The 10885-nt window shown below is 40.9% G+C and overlaps 1 pseudogene; it reads right to left on the reverse strand.

Moving 5' to 3' along the window:
- Positions 1 to 2459: 2459 nt before the first annotated feature.
- LOC139443646 (2-Hydroxyacid oxidase 1-like) lies at positions 2460 to 10395 on the reverse strand (annotated as a pseudogene).
- Positions 10396 to 10885: the final 490 nt, after the last annotated feature.

Here is a 10885-nt window from a genome sequence, read left to right on the forward strand (position 1 = left end):
ATCGGAGTGAATGGTCTTTCGCCGCAGTCGGCAATGTTGCAGATATAGGTCATGCACAACGCTGAAGTGCTTGAACAGAATTTTTAAAATAAAATGCAAGAGTTACTTTCTATTCTGGGAATTATATCATTTATTTCAAATAAACCATGTTTCAAATGTTCCAGTCATTCTTATTTCCACCCCATCCCTGCTAGTGTTGGACTGATTCAGATGAGCCATTTCAACTGTTAAAGGGGGACTAAGCTCTGGCACATTGGCAGTCTCAGCAAAGTGCTTCAGTGTGGGGCAGGCCAGAAGCTCTCGAAGTTCTCAGAAGTGAAGCTGCCGAACGCGGACATACTTCCAACTATTATCCGCGACAGAGTTGCTTAACTTCACCTGACTGTTGGATTGGCATTCTAGGAATTGGTGGAGCGTGGTAACGGTGTAGGAATCTTCATCGAATCGTCCCTATATACCATAAACCACAAGTTGTTATCCATAAAGTTGTACGTTTTCTTACTTAACTTCTTTGATTTCTGACCTGTGCGCTGTACACATGACCATGTACCACAACATAAACAACCTGAGAGAATGGTCCTTGTGTGAAATATTACGGTGGCCCATAAGGGACATGGCGTCTGTTTTTTCCATACTTTAATATTTCACTTACTTTTATCGTTACCTTTTGCAAATTAACACGTTTTGTCTTACAAATATGTGATAAATCATGTGTAAAGAAGATACTGAATCGCTGAAAAGTGAAACGAAAATGTCAAAAACTAAAATGAAAATGTCAAAAAACAAAAACGAAAATGTCAAAAACTAAAATGAAAATACAGAAAACTATTTCCACCGCGATGATAATATTACCACCCCGGTGTTAATATTTCTACCGAGGTGATAATATTTCTACCGCGGCGATAATATTTCAACCGCGGTGTTAATATTTCTACCGCGGTGATAATATTTCTACCGCGGTGTTAATATTTCTACCGCGGTGATAATATTTCTACCGCGGTGATAATATTTACACCGCGGTGAAAACTATTTACACCGCGGTGGAAATAGTTTTCTGTATTTTCATTTTAGTTTTTGACATTTTCGCTTTTGTTTTTGACATTTTCGTTTTGGTTTTTGACATTTCCATTTTAGTTTTTGACATTTTCGCTTCACATTTCAGGAACTCAATAGCTACTTGAAAGTACATTTTCTATGTTTTCAGTTGTTTTTATACATGATTTATCACATATTTGTATGACAAATCGTGTTAATTTGCTAAAGGTTACGATAACAGTACGTGAAATATCAAAATATGGATAAACAGACTCCATGTCCCTTATGGGCCACCGTAAAATATAGAGTAGAGCTTGTTTTAGTTCAGATGTGTACGTTTTGCCGATTTTTTTGTTTAAAAAAACATTCGTTTTCTTTGTTGTCATATCAACAAGGAAGAAGAAATAGACGACTTCATATATTTCTTTTTTTCCTTTCAATTTTAATTGCATCTGGGTGGAAACAGATGAAAAATACAACCAAAAAATACGGTCGATTATATCATCGTACTGACCAAGTTATTCTATCCGACATGCATTTATGGAAGCCTATCAGTTACGTTATACACGGTGCGACGTGATCTCTTGAATATATGTATACACATATCTCGAAAGAAAGGTGTAAGGGAACACGAAAAGGGTTATGTTCGTTTCACGTGACATCTCCATCAATCACATTATACGCACATATACACAATATACTCAATCTGAATAAAAAAGGGGGCGGTGGGGTATTCTAGTGGTTAAAACGTTCACTCGTTACGCGGAAGGCCCAGATTCGAATCTCCACATTTCTGGTGTCCCCCCGCCGTGATATTGCTGGAATATTGCTAAAAGCAGCGAAAAACAAAACTCACTCACTGTATAAAGAAGATGTGGTAAAATGTAGAAAAGTTCAGAGCTTGGAGCTGTAGTGGGATTGGTGAACCACCATGTCTCGCGAGATCTCGCTTATCCGAGCTGCACCTGAAACAAATATATATTTCAATTCTTTCGATCACTTCAGAAGGATTGGTATTTTTCGGCTTAAATTATCACTGACAGCCTACGTATTAACCCAGGATGAAAATAAATTCCAACCAACATTTCTAAATACTTACGGAAAAAAGTACCTGTGCTTCATATAAAGGTGTGTAAATATTATGTTATTGAAAATAACAACATAATATGTGTTCATTCGTTTTTCATAGTAAGCACTGCCATCATATTATTTATTTCCATTGAATATTGTACTACCGCTGCCTTTATAATTGTTGTGCAGAAATTTGTATTATTTTTATAACCTTAGTGAATTTTGTAACACATTTGTTGATTGTAAACCACTTGTTGGTTGTTGGTTGGTTTCACAAGTGTTTTTACATACAGATTTCTGGATTAACATATTGTTTCACTATGGGAATCGACACGTAACACTGTAGCACTCATCTAGCCAGACGGATGCATCTTCACTGGCTCCAAAACCTTGTGTGCTAGACCCCAGAGGATCGGCCGCCCAACGAAGACGGCCCGTGCACCCACGGCGATGGCTTTGAGGGCGTCCAGCCCACTCCTGACTCCCCCGTCCAGGTAGACCTCGCACCTGCCTCCCACGGCCTCCACCACCTAATGTGGGAGGAAAGCCCGAAGTGATGCAGGTCTCAGACGTTTACCAGTTCGGTGAAACCCAGGAACACGGGTATGGTGCTGACAAACCTAGAGACATAATCGGGGCGAACTGGGATTCGAACCCACAATCATAGGTTTCTGGCGTGCCCAAGGGACGCAACTCTGCAAAGCGAATCGCGGAGCCTTAGACGACTGGGCCACCCGTGCCCCCTCTGCTTCAAAGACAAGGTGGGCGATTCACTAATATTCTTTATATATGTACACACGAATCTCAGTAGAGAAGTGTAATGGTGGGGTGCTATGATTTTTTTGATTTTTTTTTTACAATTTTTTTTTAAACATACATGTCCGCGAGCATGTTATCTATTGTCAACATCACACTCATTTCATAAAAAAACAAAAAACATTTTCTTATGAAACTCACCTCAGGCATTTTTTAACCTGTTATAAGATAATCTAATTTGTCTAATGCCTGACTTCGCACAGGTAATTATCTAAAAACATATTTCTCAATATGAAATAGAACCAAACAATATTTACAGATACTGCTATGTAAATATGATCCTGCACATGTGCACATCTTTGAAAATTGGTTTTATTTTCAAAAAAAATGGTTAAAGAAAGTTGGTACCTCGTGCCGAAACTGCTGCAATTTCTTTTTCTTCCTAATTCAACAAAGCAAAGCTTTTCGCACCATGGTCGCATTGAGGACAACATATTTTATTTCTTCTCTTAGGATTCCATCTATATCAAGGGCCATGTCGAGTAGTAATATTTTGAAATAAGAGTCGGACGTACAAAAACACTACGGTCAGCTGCAGCTAATGATTTCTATCCATAACATTTCAAACTTGAATTTGAATTAAGTATATTCAACTAATTATAAGCTGTCCATTCTCATCACAGGTACGAAGGGAATAACATGGACCGGATCTGAGAGTAAGCTGAAGTTAATAAAGCCCCAGGCTCTAGCCACCTCCACTTTACCAGTCAAAATCCCCTTCACGACAATGGGGAGTTTAGTGATGGCTTTCAGCCAGCGTAGGTCGTCCCAGGTTGCAGAGGGTGAAAAGAGGTTGTTGACAAATGATACCCAACCATCTTCCTTCATCCTGTCTGTCATCCCGTCCAAGGGCTTCACTTCCCCCAACACGCCCAGTCTGAAACAGTGCACTGTGTATTAGTCAGGAGTTCTGTAGGACATCTAACCATCTTCCTTCATCCTGTCTGTCATCCCGTCCAAGGGCTTCACTTCCCCCAACACGCCCAGTCTGAAACAGTGCACTGTGTATTAGTCAGGAGTTCTGTAGGACATCTAACCACCTTCCTTCATCCTGTCTGCCATCCCGTCCAAGGACATCAGTTCCTCCAAAACGTCCAGTCTAAAACAATGCACTGTCTATTAGTCAGGACGAAACGAACACGCATTATACAACTTACATATATACAGTCTCCATTTAATAAGCTTGGTTGACATGCCCAACAATGAGGTTCCATAACATATTATACTTCTATCAAAACGATTAACATGTTGTACGATTAAATTATTTTCACAATGCGTACATATGCTTTTAGTGTATGGATGCTTACATACTTAGTGACGAATTTGGGTGATAGCAAGCATTTGAATGTCGTCCACAAAACTGCGAATTTGCTACAAAACAGACGCCATTTTTATAACTCGCCATTTACTCGACTACGTTTTATACGTTCGTTTAAACACACCAACTCTTCCTTGGAGTATAGTGTTCAATTTTCACGACCTATTAATGATTCGAATTGACAAACTATACATGGTCCTACTAGGTGTTTCAGAGTTATGGTTAAAGTAACTCATTATCACGCCGTGGCATCTGAATATGCTATCGAATATCCCAGTCTTACCTGACACGCAGGTTCAATGAATACACATTCATAACTTGGCAATCTCTACAAAATGTACAGAGATTCCTTGTCGTATAGTCATGGATTCCCATAGTTAATTCCCATAGTATACCTTTTTCTGAAGGTAATACCGTGACACAATCAAGACACATTCATGACAAAATCAAGAGGAATCCGTGACATATAACTATAAAGTGTTGTATATCACGAACCTGTAAGTACGAGGTACTAGCGCGTGGTTCCTCATCTCTGCATGGCGGCGTCCGTGCACGTGGCAGTCAACAGTCAGCGCCAGGGCCGAGAAACCAGCATCTTCTGCTTTCCGTATGAGCCGAGTCAGCATATTTCGGTCTGAGAGGATGTGGATCTGGAACCATCGCAGACAATCTGGCACCTTCTCACCAATCTCATCCATACCCGCGGAGGCAGTGTAAAACACATGCCCAATCTGGAACAGGCTATAAACATGGATCGTTATCACAGTTGTAAGAACCAGTTTAACATGCTGGTGTCAAAAAAGAAAAGATTTGAGGATACACATAGATTATGTATCAGTGACCATGATTGGCATATGAGACAGAAAGATCTTTGCGTTATGGCCGCTTCTCTATCCGGGTGAGCCAATCTACTCACGCCCATGGGAGCGACACAGACAAATACCTTGAGCTATGCCCACTTCTCCGTCTAGGTGAGCCAATGTACACACTGCCATGGGACTGACCCCAATAGGGCAGCTGACCCCATGTCCAAGGATAGTGGTGGACAGGAGACAGCGTGATACATCCCGCATCTACTGGGGCCGAAATTTGTACCTGTGAAAATAGATGTGGACACAAATACGCCGAGCATGGTATATTTTGTCTCCCAAACTGTATTTCTTGTTTTTTCTTTGAAGGTGTTAAATATAACTGGCACATAATAATAAAGTTTTGTATCATTTATTGACCTCAAATTGGTAAAATTATGACGACCCTGGTTTTCACAAGTCCTTGCTGAAATAAACGGCACGTCATTTGATTGTCATCTCTAATTAAATACTTTGTTCCAGAAAGAACTGGACTAATATAAGTTTGTCATTGGTTTCAAACAAACAATAATAATCATAATGCCGCATGTAAGAACATCAGGTATAAGGACCTCAACAGGTTCTCACTGACTGGTATAAGGACATCAATAGGTTCTCACTGACTGTATAAGGACATCAGCTGGTTCTCACTGACTGTATAAGGACATCAACAGGTTCTCACTGACTGTATAAGGACATCAGCTGATTCTCACTGACTGTACAAGGACATCAACAGGTTCTCACTGACTGGTATAAGGACATCAACAGGTTCTCACTGATTGTATAAGGACATCAGCTGGTTCTCAATGACTGTATCAGGACATCAGCTGGTTCTCACTGACTGTATAAGGACATCAGCTGGTTCTCACCGACTAGTATAAGGACATCAGCTGGTTCTCACTGACTGTATAAGGACATCAGCTGGTTCTCACTGACTGTATAAGGACACCAACAGGTTCTCACTGACTGGTATAAGGACATCAGCTGGTTCTCGCTGACTGTAACAAAAACATCAACAGGTTCTCACTGACTGTATAAGGACATCAGCTGGTTCTCACTGACTGTATAAGGACATCATCTGGTTCTCGCTGACTGGTACAAAGACACCAGCTGGTTCTCACTGACTGTATAAGGACACCAACAGGTTCTCAATGACTGGTATAAGAACATCAGCTGGTTCTCACTGACTGTATAAGGACATCAACAGGTTCTCACTGACTGTATAAGGACACCAACAGGTTCTCAATGACTGGTATAAGGACATCAGCTGGTTCTCGCTGACTGGTACAACGACATCAACAGGTTCTCACTGACTGTATAAGGACATCAGCTGGTTCTCACTGACTGTATAAGGACACCAACAGGTTCTCAATGACTGGTATAAGGACATCAGCTGGTTCTCGCTGACTGGTACAAAGACATCAACAGGTTCTCACTGACTGTATAAGGACATCAGCTGGTTCTCACTGACTGTATAAGGACACCAACAGGTTCTCAATGACTGGTATAAGGACATCAGCTGGTTCTCAATGACTGTATCAGGACATCAGCTGGTTTTCAATGACTGTATAAGGACATCAGCTGGTTCTCACCGACTAGTATAAGGACATCAGCTGGTTCTCACTGACTGTATAAGGACATCTGCTAGTTCTCACTGACTGTATAAGGACACCAACAGGTTCTCACTGACTGGTATAAGGACATCAGCTGGTTCTCGCTGACTGTAACAAAAACATCAACAGGTTCTCACTGACTGTATAAGGACATCAGCTGGTTCTCACTGACTGTATAAGGACATCAGCTAGTTCTCGCTGACTGGTATAAAGACATCAAGAGGTTCTCACTGACTGTACAAGGACATCAACAGGTTCTCACTGACTGGTATAAGGACATCAACAGGTTCTCACTGATTGTATAAGGACATCAGCTGGTTCTCAATGACTGTATCAGGACATCAGCTGGTTCTCAATGACTGTATAAGGACATCAGCTGGTTCTCACCGACTTGTATAAGGACATCAGCTGGTTCTCACTGACTGTATAAGGACATCTGCTAGTTCTCACTGACTGTATAAGGACACCAACAGGTTCTCACTGACTGGTATAAGGACATCAGCTGGTTCTCGCTGACTGTAACAAAAACATCAACAGGTTCTCACTGACTGTATAAGGACATCAGCTGGTTCTCACTGACTGTAAAAGGACATCATCTGGTTCTCGCTGACTGGTACAAAGACATCTGCTGGTTCTCACTGACTGTATAAGGACACCAACAGGTTCTCAATGACTGGTATAAGAACATCAGCTGGTTCTCGCTGACTGGTACAAAGACATCAACAGGTTCTCACTGACTGTATAAGGACATCAGCTGGTTCTCACCGACTGTATAAGGACATCTGCTGGTTCTCACTGACTGTATAAGGACATCAGCTGGTTCTCACTGACTGTATAAGGACATCAGCTAGTTCTCGCTGACTGGTATAAAGACATCAACAGGTTCTCACTGACTGTATAAGGACACCAGCCGGTTCTCAATGACTGGTATAAGGACATCAGCTGGTTCTCACTGACTGGTATAAGGACATCAGCTGGTTCTCACTGACTGTATAAGGACATCAGCTGGTTCTCAATGACTGTATAAGGACATCAGCTGGTTCTCGCTGACTGGTACAAAGACATCAGCTGGTTCTCACTGACTGTATAAGGACATCAGCTGGTTCTCACTGACTGTATAAGGACATCAGCTGGTTCTCGCTGACTGGTATAAAGACATCAGCTGGTTCTCACTGACTGTATAAGGACATCAGCTGGTTCTCACTGAATGTATAAGGACATCAGCTGGTTCTCACTGACTGTATAAGGACATCAGCTGGTTCTCACTGACTGTATAAGGACATCAGCTGGTTTTCACTGACTGTACAAGGACATCAGCTGGTTCTCGCTGACTGGTATAAAGACATCAGCTGGTTCTCACTGACTGTATAAGGACATCAGCTGGTTCTCACTGAATGTATAAGGACATCAGCTGGTTCTCACTGACTGGTATAAGGACATCAACAGGTTCTCACTGACTGTATAAGGACATCAGCTGGTTCTCACTGACTGTACAAGGACATCAACCGGTTCTCAATGACTGGTATTAGGACATCAACAGGTTCTCACTGACTGTATAAGGACATCAGCTGGTTCTCACTGACTGTATAAGGACACCAACAGGTTCTCAATGACTGGTATAAGGACATCAGCTGGTTCTCGCTGACTGGTATAAAGACATCAGCTGGTTCTCACTGACTGTATAAGGACATCAGCTGGTTCTCACTGAATGTATAAGGACATCAGCTGGTTCTCACTGACTGTATAAGGACATCAACAGGTTCTCACTGACTGTATAAGGACATCAGCTGGTTCTCACTGACTGTATAAGGACATCATCTGTTTCTCGCTGACTGGTATAAAGACATCAGCTGATTCTCACTGACTGTATAAGGACATCATCTGTTTCTCGCTGACTGGTATAAGGACATCAGCTGGTTCTCAATGACTGGTATAAGGACATCAACAGGTTCTCACTGACTGTATAAGGACATCAGCTGGTTCTCACTGACAGTATAAGTACATCAGCTGGTTCTCAATGACTGGTATAAGGACATCAGCTGGTTCTCACTGACTGTATAAGGACATCAGCTGGTTCTCAATTACTGTATAAGTACATCAGCTGGTTCTCAATGACTGGTATAAGGACATCAGCTGGTTCTCAATGACTGTATGAGGACATCAGTTGGTTCTCACTGACTTGCAGGTAGAATAGGTCAACAAGTGCCATCTTTTAACGTATTTTGGTATGACGTGGCCTTGGATCTAACCTGGGACGCTCTACCACTGGACCACGGAGTCGGTTTATTTCTAATGAAACTGATTCATATAGAAACTGTATGTGTAACGGTTGATATGATATTCTGAAAATTACAACTTTAGTTTTGTCAATATTGACAGGTTGACCCTCATTGTTACAGTAATAAGCATGTTTGTCTAGTTGTGACTGCAAGCCAGCAGTTGTTATATTCATTAGGACCATGTCATCAGCAAAGAGTAATAAATATAATTCAGAGTTCACCAAATTCGATGTTTTGTTACATAGCCTGTATGAGTGTATACATTCATGTACATCCCCGTTCGTTTTCATTATTATTTATTACAAAATCCAAACTGTGCAAGGTGTATATACTTTGAATGTTGAAACCTTGATCAAACATTATTAGCATGAGTCGTATGACACTTTTTGATATTTTGGTAGAAAGAACGAGCTCGATTGTACCTCAAAAGTTCTGAAATGTAAACACCAATGGCTGGAGCTGCTGGAGTGTGGCTCGACATAAAGGGAAGGTTGACTATTGGAAAGTTGAAGTCATCCCTCTGTATGGTCTTGCCATTCAGTCTTGTGGAGAGTTGTTTAGGCATGCAATAACATTCACATAAGAATGTAATGTAATTGAAAAGCCATCACTGCTTTTTATAAGTCGTATTTCAATCAATAAACCGCTACCTTTTGAAGCGCAAAAGGTATTCGGGGCGGAATTCATGTCCCACCCCCCGGCGATGACACCAGCATTATGTGTATTGACACAGGAGAGCATATCGATGTACGAATGAATATTCACTCTTTGAAATGTAACATGTTTACAGCTTTCCACATGCTAATACCATTCAAAATAATCATACCACCGGATAAACGAGAAATTTGAACTATTTCGATGTTTTTTTCCCTATAGCCTTTAGGGCTATATCTGAATGTGCATAAATCTTAATAGTATTTATGTTTACAAGTAGCACTGTAGTATTAGTACTGTAAGTAGTATTAGTAAAAGTCTAGTGTCGTATTAGATGTGTAATATTAGCATTAATAGTAGTTGGACATCAGTATTAGTTTAGTGGTAGTTCTGTAATACATGTGGCAGTAGTACTAGTGGCAGTAGTACTAGTAGTAGTCGTCGTAGTCGTAGTCGTAGTAGTAGTAGTAGTAGTAGTAGTAGTAGATCTCTGAAATAAATGATTTTTTCAAACTTCCTTTAGGGGTCCACTTCATCAAGTGCATATCGTGTGCCACTCACCCTATATCCACACTCCGTAATCACATATAATAGACGTATAAGGTCCTGTAGAGACTAGCCTACCTCTTAAAGGCCTCAGCATTATCTCTGAACGTGTCTTCATAGTTTGCTCCGTGGTTGAAGTATGCACGGGCGTAAGTCGACAACTTTGTTTCCGCTGCTTTCTGATTTTCCTTGACACAGACTAGCTCGCTCGCCATTTTGTTTTGTATGCAGACGACACACAAATGTAGCATAAGGGAGGCAACTGTGTGCTTCAAATTACACAGTGTGTTGCTTATGCATCATGCAATCATTGTTTATTCAGAATACCGTATTTCCTCGATTAAATGCCGCGTGCCGAGTATCTGAAATATATAAATGCCGGTTCTGGATTAAACGCCGGAAAGTTTTTTATGCACGGAATTCACCCCATTATTGTCTTTGCTTAATTATCCTCGCCAATGAGATGCATTTTAGAGAACTTTTAAACTACGATACCGAAGGAGGTTCTGAGCGAATCATTGGTCGGAAATTGAAATTACAATCGACGGTTCTCGATTAAACGCCAGAGGTAAAGAGCGTCTGAAAAAGAAATATACACCCGGGCGTTTAATGGTGGAAATACAGAACTGAATGGCCATATATTACGCCCATAGTAAACATAAGTGATAAGTGACAAATGATTGTGAGACAGTATTTTACAGTATT

The sequence above is a fragment of the Haliotis cracherodii genome, unplaced genomic scaffold (genome assembly GCF_022045235.1).
Source record: "Haliotis cracherodii isolate W230 unplaced genomic scaffold, xgHalCrac1.p SCAF_5, whole genome shotgun sequence".
Lineage (NCBI taxonomy): Eukaryota > Metazoa > Mollusca > Gastropoda > Lepetellida > Haliotidae > Haliotis > Haliotis cracherodii.